The 19224-nt window shown below is 37.3% G+C and overlaps 1 protein-coding gene and 1 pseudogene across 6 annotated transcripts in view; one reads left to right on the forward strand and one right to left on the reverse strand.

The window, feature by feature from the left end:
- The window catches only part of FRMD5 (FERM domain containing 5), a 316219-nt gene that overhangs the window by 265732 nt on the left and 31263 nt on the right, over positions 1–19224 (reverse strand). The gene's annotated exons all lie outside the window — the stretch shown is intronic.
- LOC112920017 (proteasome maturation protein pseudogene) lies at positions 9403–9828 on the forward strand (annotated as a pseudogene).

Here is a 19224-nt window from a genome sequence, read left to right on the forward strand (position 1 = left end):
GATATCTAGCTGCATACTTAATATGTGTGTCTTTTGATATACTTTTAAACTAAAGTATTAAAAATGTATATTTCTAAGGAGTGAAAAAATAAAAATACTGCATAATAGCACAGTACTTGACAATGTCAAGAAAATTTGATCTGTCATTTACCCCGAGTATTTACACACAGTTACACAGAACATGCATTGCCAATTCAATACCTGTCGGTCTATATTATGAATACTGTCATTTTATTTCAACATATTTGTGATATTTTATTATATGAAATATTGATACCATTCTTAATTGTGGTGAATTATGGCTAGTTCACAATCTATGCATAACCCAAACAAGCAAAAAGCCAGATCCTTTCAATGTGAAAATACTACTCATAGCACTTGGTCCCTAAAAAATCAGAGGATGAGCTGTCCAACATGAAACAATTTATAATTTTCAGAGCTGTCTACTTCAAGAGCAGATTTTTGCAACTCTGCAGTTCACGTTCTTCCTTTTGTTTCAAAAAGCCTTTCTGAAATAGGCTTATGCTGCAACAAAATAAACAGATTTGATGCTACATCTGCTATGAGGATAGGACTGAGCGACCAGGTTCCGAATAGTAAACAGTGGTTATGTACAAAATACAAAAACATTGTTCTCATTTTTAATGTTTGTTTCTCTGCTGTATTTGACAACCAAAAAAATCTATTTAAAACATTTTTATCTTGCATTTTTTTAAGATTTTATTTACTTATTTGAATGAGAGAGATCACAGAGGGAGAGGGAGAAGCAGACTCCTCGCTGAGCAGAGAGCCCAACTGGAGGCTAAATCCCAGGGTCCCAAGATCATGACCTGAGCTGAAGGCAGATACTCAACTGACTGACCCACCCATGTGCCCTAATCTTGCATTTTTAAATTCTTTTTGTTCTTAAATTTTTTACTTATGGATTAAGACCCTACTTTTTAAAAAAGGCAAACGACTCAAATTCTGATCATTTCTCTGTAAAATTGTTTTGCTCCATTTTAATCCATGAACTAATTATGCATCTCATGTATTTCATTTTTTATACTTTAATATGTTCTATGGTCAATACTTTTGGGAAACTATGACCTAGAATTATCTTCTCAATTTCAAAATATCCCTAAACCTGAATCCATGATCACTACCTTCTATGGTCTCACAAGGTAAAAAGATGTTTATTCATTAATTTAATCCCCCCTTCATTTTTTTTTTTTTAGTAACCCTTTGCTAGATGCAAAAAGGAGTACAATGAAATATGCAGGAAGTTCTCCAGAGGACAGGAGGGGAGTAAAAGTTGGTAGCTACGACCAACATAGATTCATAAACGGAGAACTATTGAAGCAAGGATAAAAGTGGTAAGCATACTGAAAAAAACTTTCATCTCAATGGCTATATGTCAGTCAACTACATGCCCATTTGCAAAGTAAATAAAGTATTTGTAGTAGCTTTTAGAATTCCCAACCTTCCTTAAAATATGTGAGTTTAAGGTTCGAGGTTTACACATTTGACTTAACATGTGTAACATGTTAAGTAACATATAATACATGAAAATTGAGGAATACCTCAACTTTTGTACAACCCAGGTAGGCTGCTGCTTCTGAAACTAAATCCCACTTTTCTCTGCCATTTAGAAGTATGAAAACGGGATTTGACATACAATTTGACTTATACCCACTAGCAAGTTGGTACCATCATAAACAATGGGAATACATCTTTTAAACCGACCACTCTAGATACACAAGACACTAGTCCCAATGGTTGCTTCTAAGAGGACAAGCTGGTAGACTGGACATCGGTGATGAGATAGATCAACTTTTCATTCTGTATCTTTTTGTTCTGCTGTTAAAACTTGGAAGTCAAACTTCTCAAAAAGTGTCATCATGATTACATCTTCTACATCATGTTAAACACACACAACTTTTGCACACATTAATTCTTCTCATGGAGAGCTGAAATCCAAATCCCCTCAGATGTTTCATTCCTATATCTTTAGACCACATCTCCTGTCTTCAGAAACCCACAACCTTGACCTCTTAAAAAGTGTAGTTTATGTCAACACTCACTCATTTAAAGGATCCAAAGTATACCTCAAAATTTTTCCCTGCCAGCCAAATATCCAAGAATAATCCATAAGCATCAATATAGGACATGTTCTGTATTTGTGATGCACAAGTTTCTCTCATATTAAGGGCTAAAGCTTCAAAATTACTCCTCTTTAAATAACTGGATTATTTTGATTACATGAAAGGCCTAATAGATGTTTAAGTTATTAGTATCACCAAAGTACCCTTCAAGCAGCAGTGCTTACAGGCTTGCTTTATTGAAAAGCATTTTCCTCTAAGTTATACATACTTTGAGACAAATCAATTGACAAAACAACATTCGTTTTGATCAGAAAATACAGAAGAAAGAAAGAAGAAAGAAAGAAAGAAAGAAAGAAAGAAAGAAAGAAAGAAAGATAGATAGATAGATAGATACAGAACATCTTTAAAGTAAATGCTTTTGCTAAGCATTCTAGGAAAAAAAATAGTTTAACATCCTTCTTTCAAGTTGCTACTTAGATTTTAAATGACATATTTGGGGAGCAAAAAACTTTCAGTTACATTAATACTCAGTGTGATCCTAAACTACCAGATGATTCAAGACTAAAATCTTAGAGGCAGGCAACTTCAAACAATTTGGTTTTTTTTTTTTTTTAATTTTTTTTTAATTTTTATTTATTTATGATAGTCACAGAGAGAGAGAGAGAGGCAGAGACACAGGCAGAGGGAGAAGCAGGCTCCATGCACCGGGAGCCCGATGTGGGATTCGATCCCAGGTCTCCAGGATCGCGCCCTAGGCCAAAGGCAGGCGCCAAACCGCTGCGCCACCCAGGGATCCCCAATTTGGTTTTTTTATCAGTATTTAAAGATTAAAAAAAAATCTAAGTAACAGGATGACTTTAAAAGTCCTAATCAGGTACACCACACTCCAAGCTACTACTTTTTCAAGGCGATGAAACAGAAATTTCTAAATGTGTTGGTGAAAAACAATTACTGCTACATCATTTATATCATAAATTGTAAATCCAAAATACCACTAGCTCCGCAATATGCAAATGTACAATCTAATTCCACTTTGAATTACTCTCACTTCCTTTCTTTACTAGACTCCAAACAGGAAAGAAAATGAAGGGATATAATCCAGGAGTTGAAAGAAAAAGAAAATGCAGGAACTTCAACCAGATCTGCATGACTCATGTTGTGTCAGTTGCAAATTTCTGATTCCAAGCCTTTAAAAAAAGAAACTTCAAGGACCCTTCAAATTATGTTCAAGTCATATGTCTGATTAGACAATTGAATCACTTTAATGTAATACATTTTTTTCTTGATTCAGATCTCTTTTCTTGCTGCCACAAATATGTTTGTTCAGTGTAAATGGAGTGATGAAGATTGACCTTTCCAGTTGAGCAGCTGGCTGAACAGGATTTTAAATGGTGTGCTTAGGATTTTAGTTCACTCAATTTAAGGCAAAAGGAAGTGAAAGAAACATTTATGGATGATAGACTGCCATACCTAATTTTTATTCTAGGAATTGTAAAGCTTCTATCCCACCCCTGTTGACAAATTCAGCATCCCACATGAGGGTGAAGTGTAACCAGAAGTGAAACATTGAACCACTATTGTGTGAAGTTAGGGGCTCCAAAAACAACTTAGTAGCAGCTCTGTCTTTTAAAAATTATTCCCATCTTTTTTCCTGTTCTCAGGGGGAAAAAATTTTAACAGAAGAGGAAAAAAATTGCTGTGCCTTTAAGTTCTGTCTAGTACCTTGATTTATTCCAATGCCTTTTCCCTGATTTTCCATTCAATAGCACTGAAATAATACTTTATTTCTTTTGTAACCTGACAAAGCAGTCTTGAAAACTCACTATTCTGGATATTTAAGACCACACACTTTCAGCATTTTGCTAAATTTTTACTCTTTCTGATCTTTGTCCCTCTCGCTTAGTTACTGTACACTCCTAACTCAGCTCATCACTACTAAAGTCATATATATAGGCAACTATGTGCAACTACCCGAGAAATTACATACTCAAAGCAGTCCTCAAAAACAAAATTCCATAAATATCTAATGGAAAGGGGAAAGAGCCTATATTTATGAAATTTCTTTTAGACCTGCTACCTGATTTTCAGTCAATGCTAGCACATGAGCAAGTGCTAATTTGCATAGCTGATAGGAAGCTGAATCCAATCATTTATTCACAGCAGGTACAGTGCTAGAAGCTAAGAATGCAGAGATAAAAGACTCAGTCAGACTCTTCATTCAAAGACTTCAAAGTCTAGTGGGAAAAAGCCACATAAACCTACAATCATAACATCGTAGATGCATCATGATAGGAATACATCCAGGGTAGCATGGGAGAACAAACAAAACAAAACACTTAACTCAGGTTTAGAATAATCAGGGAAAGTTCCACAGACTCAAATGCCAAGATGGCATTAGAATCAAGTCTGGAGAGATCCTTAGGAGGAACAGGGGTGGGAGTGTGGGGGCAGGGCATTCCATTCAGAGAGAAGCTGTATGTAAAAAGACACAGATGTTGGGTTTGAGATAATGAAAGGTTCTGAAAATAAAGAGTGGTGCTAGTTACACAACATTATGAATATGCTTAATGCCACTGAATTGTACACTTTACTTTTGACCTTTTTATATTTTTGAGAGTAAGCAAGTAAATGGCAGGCGGGGAGGAGAGAGAGAACCCCAAGCAGACTCTATGCCCAGCACAGAGCCCCAAGCGGGGCTCAATCTCACGACCCTGAGATCCTGACCTGAGCCAAAATCAAGAGTGGGACACCCAACTGACTGAGCCACTCAGATGCCCAAGTTATATGCTTTAAAGTGGTCAATTTTGGGATCCCTGGGTGGCGCAGCGTTTGGTGCCTGCCTTTGGCCCAGGGCGCGATCCTGGAGACCCGGGATCGAATCCCACATCAGGCTCCCGGTGCATGGAGCCTGCTTCTCCCTCCGCCTGTGTCTCTGCCTCTCTCTCTCTCTCTCTCTCTGTGACTATCATAAATAAAAAAAAATAAAAAATAAAAAAAATAAAGTGGTCAATTTTATGTAATATATATTTTGCCACAAGAAAAAAAGGCCACAGATGTGTGGCAGAATAGAAACATCAGATAAGGTACCTAGAAGGAAGACTGCATGGCAGGAGAAAGAATGGAGATATACCACGGCTAGACCATAAAAGACTATGTATTCCACGCTTACAGAGTATGGAGGCTAATCAGAGGGAAAGAAGGACTGGAAGCTTCAGGAAGGATTAGGAGGTTATACATATAATCCAGCTGAGAAATTCAAGTCTGAATTCTGAGAGGCAGTGGAACCAAAAGGGATGAATATATTTCCAAGATAGCAAGACAGAAGAATACAAAGGACTGGGAGGCCAAATATGAAGGAACAGGAGGAGTTTCGAAAGCCTCTCAGCTTTCTGGCCTGAGCAGTGAGGCAAATCATGGTGCCATCCATCTAGAGTGAAATCAAAGGAAGCCTCAGGTTAGATTGGGGAACATGGCAACTTCTTTAATCTGCCAGGTTTGAACCCTTGTAAATAAAGGATGAAGACCAGCAGTTAGAGAAGTGTAGGACTTCTGTAGTCAGTCTATGGATTTTATGCTTGCTTCAAAGCCCAAGTAGCAAAGGATGGCCCAGATATGAGGAGGAAACCATTTTTTCCCACCTCTAAATAGAGCCCACCACCACTCTGTCAATCCAAAATTAAGGACTTTGATGGACTCAGGAGGCAGCTTCTCTGGCAAGACGCTGAGGTTGTCTACAGTAGCTTCAGTGAAGCTCATCAAGTACACCATCTCTCAATAAAAGTAAGCCAAAGATGAATAACATGGCTGGCACTTCATGGTAGCCATTGCTGATATTTAGGTCCCTCAGAAGTAACTGGGGAAGTTTCATAGAATGGACCCAAATTTGATAGGTTGGAAGGGGATGGTCAGTATGAGTTATTATCATTTGGAAAATGTAAAGAGGACCTATTTTATTCTCCTATGCTACTAAAGCCTGGAGATTATCAGGTAAACATTCCAGCAAAAGTGATACCCTGTTATTCACTGACCATTCTGTAGATGACTTTTTGATGTTTAACATGGTGAGCATCTTCTCATGTCATAACATTCTTCTATAACTTCATGTTTAAAGCAGAATAGTATCTGCCAAAAACAAAAAATAAAGTGGGATAGTATCTGATTATATACTATACTTTATTATGCAAATCCCCTATTGTTGGACATTTTGGTTTGAATGAAGCTTTTCAAACTAATTTCTGTCACTCGTTAATATTTTTGTGAGACCTAAGAATATATCTAAGCATTTTATTTGAAGGTTCCTTGTCCATAAAATTCCCTTTATATTTTTGTGGGGTTTTTTAAAAGATTTTATTTATTTATTCATGAGAGACACAGGGGAGGGGGGTCCATAGACACAGGCAGAGGGAGAAGCAGGCTCCATGCAGGGAGCCCAATGTGGGACTCGATCCCAGGTCTCCAGGATCAGGCCCTGGGCTGAAGGCGGCACTAAGCCACTGAGCCACCTGGGCTGCCCTATATTTTTAACTTTTTAAAAAACACCTATATAACCAGCTAAAAGAAGGCATAGCAACTTACTGGCCCTGATTGTTTTAGTGTTTTTTTTTTTTTTAAGAAAGTAAATTGTTGTTGGGGGTGCATTAATTTTATCAAGCCACTAGTGTGCCATATTGTACAATGAAAGAGGCAGGTAATTCACTAAATGACACCCTGGTGATGGCACAAAAGAATAAATGCATCTCCAGTAAGTGAACCATGTGCTCTCTGTCAGCAGGATCAAGTGTATTATTTTATATCTCCTTTTCCATCCATGGATGCTTACTGGTCTCTCTCCAAGTCAGTAATAAAAGTAGGTAAAGAAGCCTCTACCTGTGCTCATGCTGTTCCTTCTACCTATAATATCCCTCAGCTCCTCCAATTTCTGTGCCCAACGAATTCCTACTTGTCATTCAAGACAGTTCCACTGTTACTTCTGCCAGAAAGCTTTCCCCCACCACACTCATCCTGAGCTAAGTGTTCCCAACGCGTTCTGCCTATACCTCTGGATACTTAGCACAGTTTATTAGGATGATCGGATATTCACCCAACAAATCATAAGTCTTTTTAGATTGGGATCTTGGCTTCTACTCTAACACCTCCAGGGCCACCACATTGCTCCTTTAAATGACTACTAAAAAGAATGCTGTGATTTAAAAAGTGCCACAAAGTCTCACCTAACACTATACTTATCCACTAGTAATGTTTTCTATTGAGAGTAATTGAGCAATGTACCTAACTATGAAAGTACAGTTTTCTAGTAAAACACAATAATTTGACAATGCATAATCATTGTTGTGATGCATGGTAATTAAACAAACAATAAGTGATTGTATAAATTACTACCATTAGTAATCACCAGGAATGCAGTGGGATGGCATTCAGTGACCAATTTCTCCCTCCATCAGAGATGGTACTAACTTCATCTGACTCTGCTTCTACCTAAATGTCCTAAGCTCCAAAACTGTCCCCTACTCCATACTTTCTTCTACAATGACTATTTCCTTAGGAAATGGCATTCAGCTGAGAGGTTTTTTTCTCTGCCTTTGTAGTGAGCTATTACCATCATGACTCTCATATTCCAGCATTCCTTCCTGGGATTTTAAGGTAGAGACAATTTCTTGAAAGGCTGTAAGAACCTCTCACTCCCCCTCTTTCTGTATACCAAATGTCTTTTTTTAAATAGGTGCAATAGGTTGAATGGTATGAATACCCTGCTTCAAACTCTCTTAGATTACCAGGCATTCCATCATCTACAAATTGATTTGGGTTAACAAGTAAACACATACTTCTCCCATCACCCAAAAAAAAAAAAAAAAAAAAAAAAGCAAACTAAGCAACACAGGTTTATTGGTCACATGGGTGGTACAAAGTAAGCTGATACTTAATCATACCAAACAGATAGTTTTGAGGGAAAGTGAAGAAGGGAAGGACCAACTGGAACTGCTACAATGGAGTAGCAAGAAAGCTCTGGCAATGAGGGAACAAGGGATGCCAACAGGAAGAGGAAGGAAACTAGGTGAAGCCCAAAGATAAACTTCAACTTTCCATCTGCAACTGCCCAAGCATCCTTCTTTTCTTTCCTTCCTCTTTGAAAACCAACTTCTATCCCCGATGCCTGCCATGTGGAAATCATTTAATTTTTGCTAGTCTTAAATGTGACATACTCCTTTTCACAATACTTTGAGCTATATATAGTCTTCTCGTCTTACAAATGGGGATAAGGCCACCTTCTCAGAGGCCAAACGAAGTAGATTTCCCAGAAGCACAGCAGTAATACTTCATTGGTCTAAGAGTTCACTGAAAATACAAATTCAAAATCCTTTCTTCCTTATAATGATTGAGGCATTTCAGATTAAAAGTAAATGCTAGCAGGCAAATGTTCATTAACAGCTAAAACATATGGGTGTTGGGTGGCTCAGTCCATTAACTGCCTGCCTTCAGCTCCGGTCATGATTCCAGAGTCCTGGGATCGAGTTCCATATCAGGCTCCCTGCTCCAGGGGGAGCTTGCTACTCCCCCTGCTTGTGCTTGCTTGCACTCTCTAATAAATAAATAAAATCTCTAAAAAAAAAAAAAATACAGCCAACAAGTAGAAATAATCCACAACGTATCAAATGATGAGTGGATAAACAAAATGTGGTATATCCACCCGATGGATTACTACTCAGCAATAAAAACGAATGAAGCACACCAATGTGAATGTATCTAATATCACAAAACTGTGCACTTAAAAATTAAGATGGTAAATTTTATGTGTTTTACCACAATATTTTAAAAAGGGAATGAAGGAGTGACACGTGGTACAACATGAGTGAACTTCAGAAACACAATGCTACTGAAAGAAGTCATTCACAAAAGGCTACATACAATATGGTTCCATCTACGTGAAATGTCCAAAATAGACCAACTTATAGGCACAGAAATTAGATTAGTAGTTGTCATGGGCTAGTGGTAGGAGGAAGTGAATAGTGCCCACTAACAGGTAGAGAATTTCTTTTGGGAGTAGTGAAAATGCTCTAAAAATAGAGAGTGGTAATAGTTGAAGAACTCTGTAAATATATATAAAAATGAGTTCACTGTACTCCTTAAAAGGGTGAACTGTACATTAGTAAACAAGCTCAATAAAAGACAAGTTAGTAAATTATCTCAATTTAGTAAGAAGTCAGTAAATTATCTCAATAAAACTGTTATTTTTAAAAGATAAATGCTGGTGGAAACGAAGTGAGCAGCGGGGCTGGCTGATGATAATAGGGCCGAGCAGCTGTTCACAGAGCAAGTGAAGATGAATGTTGGAGGACTTGGATCTCAGCTGAAGGACAGTATTCCAGTTACTGAACTTTCAGCAAGTGGACCTTTTGAACAGCATGATCTTCTTCGAAAAGGTCTCCCTTGTGTGAAAAATGAACTTTTGCCCAGTCATCCTCTTGAATTATCAGAAAAAAATTTCCAGCTCAACCAAGATAAAATGAATTTTTTAACACTAAGAAACATCCAGGGTCTGTTTGCTCCACTAAAATTACAAATGGAATTCAAGGGTGGGGTGCAGCAGGTTCAGCATCTTCCATCTCTTCCAAGCTCAAACCTTTCATTGGATATTTTAAGGGGTAATGATGAGACTATTGGATTCAAAGATATTCTTAATGACACATCACAAAGTGAACTAAATGGGAGAACCACATTGGATGGAATATAAACTCGGTTTACTGTAATCTGTCGTGTTCATGAAAATAGAGGGACTGCATGTTGTTCATAGTCATCTTTTTACTATAATTTGATGTATACAACATTAAAAGTACTGACAAATGAGAATTTTTGCCTAAATAGTATTTGTGATCATTTAAATGATTTAGTCTTTGGTTTATGACTATGTGACAATTGAAGCACTAAGTGGAGATGATTTTAAAACTCCCAATTTATATGAAAACAATAGCCTTCTATGTCTTTCAAAAATTGTTGTTCATGAGTATTTTAAAATTGTGTGGATTTCAATTCAGCCTGTTTTCTGGGTATCCCATAAATTTAATTTTGATTACCATTATCAGTATTTGAGTCTACAACCTTCATAGTAGCATCTCACAATAAACATCTGTAATTGATTTCAGTGGTTAACACTTCAAATTAAGTACAGCGTAGGGTATTTATATTTTACCTTGTTTCAGTATAGCCTGTTGATACAAGAAAAATACTGGATTTATTTTTTTAAAGATTTATTTATTCATGAGAAACACACAGAGAAAGAGAGAGAGAGAGAGAGAGGCAGGCAGAGACACAGGCAGAGGGAGAAGCAGGCTCCATGCAAGGAGCCTGATGTGGGACTCGATCCGAGGTCCCCAGGAACACACCCTGGGCTGCAGGCAGCGCTAAATCGCTGCACCACCGGGGCTGCCCAATACTGGATTTATTGATGCTATTTTAGAATTGTAGCTATTTGATTCTTTCAGTTTGCAAAGTATAGTAAGTTCAAAGGTTTTGATTTTGGTCTTGTCCTTAAAATGAAAAATCAACCAGGATATGTTGATTACACTGTTGTAATGCATAGATTTATATATCACATGATTAAATTGAAAAAAATTAGAATATTCATGTACACACACTACGTATCCCTGAACAAATTCATAATTATTTAAAAATAAACCTTCACTATAGTTGTTAAAAAAAAAATAAAGACAAATGCTGGTAAACATAGTACTGCCATTGTACCTGGGACATTTCAGAAACATTTAGAAAATTAGTATTAAGGTAAGGTTTCAGAAACTACATAACTGACCTATCCATATATGAAAAAAAAAAGCATAAGTAAGGTACAAAGCACAATCAACATAATGAAACTAACAACAAATACATCACTTAGAAAAGAAATAAGATTGACAAGAATTTTTTTAAACGACTGTACAGAACCATACTTCTTGTTGATTTTAAGGGGCAGTAATGTGTAATGGTTAAGAATTTAGGCTCTGAAAATCAACTGACCTGGAATCTAATCCTCGGCATCACTGGTTCTGTGATTCTGAGAAAGCGACTTAACCTTAATAAGATTTCATTTCTTTATCCAACACATAGGCAGTATTTTAACTTTTTTTTTATATTTGTCTCTTTTTCATTGTCTTTACATTTCATTGTATTACACTGAATAAATACATTGTATTTACATTTCATTGCCTAACACTGAATTTCTCCTCTCTGCTACCTTTCTTTTATTACAGTTTGCCAATTTTAGATTTTTGTCATTTTCTCTAAAGCCATAGTTTTTTCCCTGCCTCCAGGCTGAAAATCTCATGTTCTTGTCTCAAGACTCCTATGTTCCCCAAGGCTCCCCATCTTCAGAGCTTAAATTATACTGGAGTCTCTCAGGATGTTAGGGAAAGCACATAGCATTTCTTGATTGTACTCAGTGTGTCTACTTCTTAGTAGACCGTCAACCCCTCAGGGCAGACAATAGTTTGCCTTCCTTGCTGTACCCTCTGTACATGACTAGTGCCTGGAACAGAGTAGGTGGACACTCAATAAATACTTTCTGAATAAGTAGGTAAGTGTTGATTTTGACAATGATGTACTTCTTTGGCTTTAACAGATTCAATACATTGTTTCTTTTAATCACCTCATAGCAAATTTCCCTACCTCTTACGTCCATTTGGTAACTGCTCTAGAGTCCTATTACTTATTTTTCAATCTCATTTTGAACTGTCCAAAATGGAGCTAAGAACCTGACTTCGGTGCATATGGATATTCTATCATTTGATAATCAGATCGAAGCAGAATGCCCAAGTGTCCATTCTTTACCGATCTGAAAGAGAAGTGAATGTCTAGTGAGTCACTTCTGCTAGGTCTCAGGCAAAGGTAAAAGGCTGCTAGCGGTCTCCCTCTCCTTTGTTTGCTGTGCTAAGATTTTTAACAAGTCCACTTTCCTTGTTGCACAGCCAATCAGAGGTCCTGAATGTTGCCTAGTCAAGTGCTTCTCCTTCATTCCATATGAGCCAAATTAAATGTTGATAGACATCATCATCCATTTTTAACTCTATATTATTTCTGCCTTTCTACTAGCAAGAGGAAGTCTTCCAAATCTGTGCTCCATTTTATGCTGCTCCTTAACCTCTGCACCACCTCTTGGCAAAGCAAGACAAATGGAACAAAGACAAACTAAAGACAAGAGGTTTCTCTCTTTCCTGCTTGTCACTATCCTCACTTCCTTCCATGCAATGGTGTTTCTTTGGTTTCCCTGAACATCCTTACTTACTAGTGCATATCATCATCTCAAAAGATTCTCAGAAGTCAAGCCCAGGATTTTCTCATTTGACTTTCTGATATTATAGTCAACTTTACATTTCTCAGGGAAAAACCTAGCATCAGATTCCCCCACTTTATCATGGTACATTCTTTTAGTGTACTGTTTTTGTATCTTAAGCACATTTTTGTCTTAAAAAATACTTTTCTTAACTTTGAGGAATTAACAACATCTACTGACTTGCCATGCACAAAGTATATATTGCTGGTCATTCTCTGCAGATTCAGAACCATTCTTCAAACTAAAATCAGCCTAAATAATGGAGGCAGCTATGCATGAGTATGGGAAATCTTTCTGCCTTTATCTCAATTTTGCTGTGAACCTAAAACTGCTCTAAGGAAAAGAATTACAATGTCTTTTAAAAATCAGCCTAAAGATCAAAGATCATATATGAAGCTGGACTGTGACACACTCATAAATAGCATCATACAATAATAAAAATTAACAGAATGCTGGCCTATTCACAAACAGAATAAGGGCTATATAAAGTTTTAAAACTCTTCTGGGACGCCTGAATGGCTCAGTGGTTGAGCGCCTGCCCTCGGCCCGGGGCGTGATCCTGGAATCTGGGATCAAGTCCCACATCAGGCTCCCTGCATGGAGCCTGCTTCTCCCCCTGCCTATGTCTCTGCCCACCCCCTCTCTCTCTGGGTCTCTCCTGAATAAATAAATAAAATATTTTTATAAATAAATAAATAAATAAATAAATAAATAAATAAATAAATAAATAAATAAATAAATCTCTTATTTTGATGGATATATATATATAATCTCATGGACTTTTCTGCCCAGTGTTTGTACTGCCTTATCTAGGAGTCTTGGTGGGAGATACTGGCAGAAACTGAAAATATCAGACATTCTTCCAGTCTCCCTTGCAGCTAGCATAGGACTTGAGCTTGGCATGTTAGACATTCCTATCCTAGACCTTGACTCTAAAGCTGTTAGAGTAAAGAAGCAGGGACTAAGACATTCTAGTGCCAGATGCAAGCAGTTAAGACAGTTGCAGCACTAATATCAAGTGCAGAGGGGCAGAACTGGCAGCAGTGTGACACTGATGCCTCATTCCCAGGACCCTTGGTGACAGTGGGACAAGCTATGGCATCCAGAGTTCATAGGAAGAGGTAGCAGTACCCTTTCCCAATAGCTCTACAGTGTTATTCTGGATTCTGGGTGCTCCCTAGCCTCTGTTGGTATTGTCCATTTTCCAACCCTGCTCTGCATTCTTCCTATAAATTTTCTAAGTCAATCATGTCTTTTCTATAAATTTCTGTTTAAGTCAGCCAAAGTCAGTTTCTGTTGCTTGCAGCTAAAAACTCTGATACAGGGCAGCCCGGGTGGCTCAGCGATTTAGCGCTGACTTCGGCCCAGGGCGTGATCCTGGAGACGCAGGATCGAGTCCCATTTCAGGCTCTGTGCATGGAGCCTGCTTCTCCCTCTGCCTCTGTCTCTCATGAATAAATAAATAAAATACTTTTTAAAAATAAATAAATAAAAACTGATACAATAAGCTAGTAGTTAGCAGGTAGCAAGTATTAATTGAATTCCAGTAAATTAATATTTGATGAAAACCCACTCAGTAGAACATAACTTTTGGTCAGATTTAATGCAGTACAATTTACAAAATGTAAACTCACCCTTTTTAAGTGAAATGTTTTGATAAATGCTACAGTCATATAACCACTACCATAATCAAGATACAGAATGCTTTCAGGGAGCCAGAGTAGCTCAGTTGGTCAAGCATCTGCCTTCAGCTCAGGTCATGATCCCAGGGTCCTGGGATAGAGCCCTGCATCAGGCTCCTTGCTCAGTGGGGAGTCGTCTTCTTCCTCTCCCTTTACCACTCCTGTTTGTGCTCACTCTCTCTCTCTCAAACAAAGAAATATGCACACCTGGGTGGCTCAGCAGTTGAGCGTCTGCCTTTGACTCGGGGTGTGATCCCAGAGTCCCAGGAACGAGTCCCACATCAGGCTCCCTGCATGGAGCCTGCTTCTCCCTCTACCTGTGTCTCTGCTTCTCTCTGTATGCATCTCTCATGAATTAAAAAAAGAAAAGAAAAACAAATAAATAACAACCTTTTTTAAAAAAAAAAAAGATAAAGAATATTTCTATCACCTAAAAAAGTTGTCTTGTGTCTTTTTGTAGTTAATTCCTTCTCCACATCTATAGTTCCTGGTAACCACTGATGTGATTTCTGTCCATATATTTTTGCCTTTCCTGAACATCATATAAAAGAATTATACTGCTCTTCTCCCGAGTGGCCTGAGGTGACCTCCAGAGATGGTTCGCTACTCACTGGACCCAGAAAACCCTACAAAATCATGCAAATCGAGAGGTTCAAATCTTCGTGTTTACTTTAAGAACATGTGTGAAACTGCCCAGGCCATCAAGGGTATGCATATCCGAAAAGCCACCAAGTATCTGAAAGATGTCACTTTGCAGAAGCAGTGCGTGCCATTCCGTCGCTACAATGGTGGAGTTGGTAGGTGTGCGCAGGCCAAACAGTGGGGCTGGACAAAGGGTCAGTGGCCCAAGAAGAGTGCTGAATTTTTACTGCACATGTTTAAAAATGCAGAAAGTAATGCTGAACTTAAGGGTTTAGATGTAGATTCTCTGGTCATTGAGCACATCCAGGTGAACAAAGCCCCCAAGGTGCGACACAGAACTTACAGGGCTCATGGCTGGATTAACCCATACATGAGCTCTCCCTGCCACATTGAGATGATTCTTACTGAAAAAGAGCAGATTGTTCCTAAACCAGAAGAGGAGGTTGCACAGAAGAAAAAGATATCCCAGAAGAAACTGAAGAAACAAACTTATGGCCCGGGAGTAAATTCTGTATAGAATGCAAATAAAAATTAAATTAAATAAAAATTAAAAAGAATTATACTGCATGTAACCCTTTTGTATCTGGCTTCTTTCACTTAGCATAATACATTTTAGATTAACCCATGTTGTTGCATACGTCAATGGTTTGCTCCTTTTTATTGCTGAGTACTGTTCCATTTTATTGATGTATGATAATTTATCTTTTCATCAATTGATGGATATTTGGGTTGTCTCTTACAATACAGTTTTGAAACACAGAATTTATCAAAATAGTTACATTCTAAAAATAAAAAATAAATTAAAAAATTAAAAAAAATAGTTACATTCTACATTCTGGGAGCTAAAATGGTAGAAATCTTAGGGCAATAGAGGAAATAGTGTATTTTCCCTATCATAAAACATTGTATTCTATTTTCAAAACTGATATATACTGAGATACATATATTTCCTTTCAGTATCCCCTTTTGGTACATTGGTAAAAATAAAGACAATATTATTGATCCCTCCCAACAACACAAGAAAATCATGAGAAAAACTCTTCAGGGAAAAAATTCAAGAAATATATACATACGTTTTTGTTTCTCCTTTGCATAGCAATATCATGTAGTATAATGCAATAAGAAGCAGAACATTACTTCAGTGCCACCTCCTCTGTTACATCAACTAAGTTCCTAACTCAATAGCAATTCCAAAGCTGTTTCCAGTTTTCAACTTGTGGTAATTCATTCTTCAGGAGAAAATCATTCTCTAAACCTATTTTCATGACTCTCAAGCTTTATAAACAATATGGCCAAAGAATGTTACAGTCAGTTCATTTGGCCTCTGAGTATTAAAAGAGGCATACTTAACATACATATTTCAAAATGTTGAAGAAATATTGGTGCAGAAAAAAATCCCAACAATTCTGTGTAAAACAGAATTCTAGCCCCAATTCCACTGATGGTGTTTGGGCCTAAAAGCTGACCTCTGTATCTTCATGGTATCTCCTCTGGTCACACTGGGGGGGAAAAAGGCATCCTTGCCACTACTTAGATTCTAGTATCTATTGTAAGGCTTCTGAGATTTTTCAAAATTATAGATTTGCTTAACTCTATTATTTTGTGGTCGCTTTACAAGCATATTTTCCAAGTACATGGATTCCAGTCAAAGACAGTGATAATTAACTGTAATTAAAAGTTAAAAATATTAAAATTCCCAGGCAATAAGGGTACATATTTATACCTATACTGAGGAAAGTCCATTCAGTTTACTTATAAATAGCTAGTATTACTGAAATAATACTATTCAGGATAAATTATGGAGATATTATCCAATATGTATAAGACAGAAGAAATTAGATACTACAGCATACAATAAACCTCAAAAATGAAACCATAAACTTGGTCACATCAACATTTATTCTTTGAAGCAAAAAATTTTTCCTATTATGTTATAGTTCTACTGTAAAACAAAATATGTATATGGGAAGGAGTCATTGTGATTTATGAAAGCTACCCAGACCTTTAACAAACAAAATAACCTAAAGAATTGAAATTCACCTTCCTATCCCACAAGCTAGCATTTTTTATGTAGTCCCAAACCTAATATTCAAACCCTTTGTTTGCTTTGCTTCTTTAAAGACATGGGGAATTCAAAGGAGCAAAGAAAAGTAGGGACTCATAGTAGTAGCCAACAGTAGCAATATTAGAGACAGAAATCTTCAGTTTTATAAGAACAAAATTTCAACCTTCCAACAACCTGAAGGACCCAAAATCCAGAATGATGCTGGGAATGAATAAAGACATCTCCAAGAATTAGCATATCTGAGAACAGGATGAGATCCTGTTTTGTACATACAGCTGAACTTTCCTGTCTTTAAATCTTAATATTTTACCACACTGCTATCTGTCCATCAAAATGAAATTGAACATTTACTTCTTCCTAAAGTTTAAGCAAGGTAGGTAAGCTGAAGATGAAAAGTAAATTGAGGCAGTTACTAATACAAAAACATATTCTGAATGCATCCAAAAGTTAAAGGGCCCTGACAAAGGCAGAAATGATTTTATTAAAGATGACAAATTTATGAGTTTAAGTTTTGATTCAATGATTAATTTTGTAAAAAAAAAAAACAGTCATCTTAATAAAAGAGAAGAATAACTTGATATAAGGCATCATTTTAAAAATATTTCAAGAAGTAAATTCTAAGGGTATTCTCAAACTAGGGCTCTCAGGACATTTAGAAATTAAAAACATCCATTAAAATGACTATCTGCAAAGGGAATAATGGTGATAATCTATGAGGTATTTTCAATATTTCAAAGAGCCCAATGGAAATTCTACACTGAGTCTTAAGGTTACCTTGTATTCAATTATTTCATAATATGATCAGAATTTCTCATTGAAATTTATATATGTCCTTCATTAATTAAAATGGGAAAGCTAATTAGTACTAAATATAGTATATTGGTTAAAAATCTTTTAGGAGTGTGCCTGGGAGGCTCAGTCTGTTAAGCATCTGCCTTCCACTCAGGTCATGATCTCAGATTCCTGGGATAGAACCCAATTTCTATGGGATTCCTTGCTCAGTGGGGAGTCTGCTTCTCCTTCTCCTTTTGTCCCTCTCCCTACTGATGTGTGCACTCTCTCTCTCAAATAAAATCTTTTTTAAAAATCTTTTAAAAGCAATCCATGGGAGGAAAAATAATAAAGGAGTTTTATTTAACTGTCAGGTACAGCCTCTAAGTCTAATAATTGTCATAAAACTGGAGGAGAGAAAAACCCATATTTTTAATATTTTTAAATCCCTTCTAAACATCTAAGCAGAGGACCTGATAATCAAGAAATTCGTAAAGGTTTAAATCATATCTAATGCAGTTTAAGAGCAGCTCACGGAGTTAATAATATTTCCCTGAATCTTCCTGGAAGACAGAAGGATTTGAGAAGTAAAATTAAAATTGTGCATAACCATAATACCCAAAGAAAAATCACCATGAAGATTTTGATGTATTACCTTCCGTAACAGACTAAATAAGTGCTCCCCCAAAGACATGGGGTCTAATTCCTGGGACCTCTAAATGTCACCTTCTGTAGATAAGGCTCTTTACATATGTGATTAAGATAAATTAAGTTCAGGGACACCTGGGTGGCTCAGTCAGTTAAGCGTCTGCCTTCAGCTCTGGTCGTGATCCCAGAGTCCTGGGATAGAGCCCTGCATCAGACTCCCCACTCAGCAGGGAGTCTGATTCTCCCTCTCCCTCTGCCCCTGCTCCTGCTCTCTCACCCAAATAAATAAAATCTTAAAAAAAAAAAAAGATAAATTATATTCAGGAGATTATTTTGAATTATCCAGTGGTTCCTAAATGTAATCAGAAGGTATCCTTACAAAAGAGAGGCAGAGGTGGGGCATCTGGGTGGCACAATGGGTTGAGAGATGGACTCCTGATCTATGCTCAGGTCATGATCTCAGCATCGTGACATTGCTAGAGTGGGGCTCCACAGTCAGTGTGAAGTCTGCTTAAGACTCTCTCCTTCTCACTGACCCTCCTCCACCATGCTCACATACACATAATCTCAAAATAAATCTTAAAAAAAGAGAGGCAAAGGAAAGTTACACACAGAAGAGGAGAAGGCAATGTGACAAGATTACAGTGATGCAGCCATAAGCCAAAGAGTGCCCGCAGCCATGAGAAGCTGGAAGAGGCAGGGAATAGATTCTACCCTAGAGCCTCTGGCGGGAGCACAAACATTCCATATGTATCATTCCATACATAATCAATCTTCTATTTTTATATGTTCATTTTTTCATTATTATAAATAATGTTCTAAAAAACATCTTGAGGGCAGCCCAGATGGCTCAGTTGTCTAGCACTGCCTTCACCCCAGGGTGTGATCCTGGAGACCCAGGATCGAATCCCACATCGGGCTCCTTGCGTGGAGCCTGCTTCTCCCTCTGCCTGTGTCTCTGTCACACTCTCTCTCATAAATAAATGAATAAAATCTTTTTAAAAATAAAATAAA

Source organism: Vulpes vulpes, chromosome 15, assembly GCF_048418805.1.
Source record: "Vulpes vulpes isolate BD-2025 chromosome 15, VulVul3, whole genome shotgun sequence".
In the NCBI taxonomy this organism is placed as follows: domain Eukaryota; kingdom Metazoa; phylum Chordata; class Mammalia; order Carnivora; family Canidae; genus Vulpes; species Vulpes vulpes.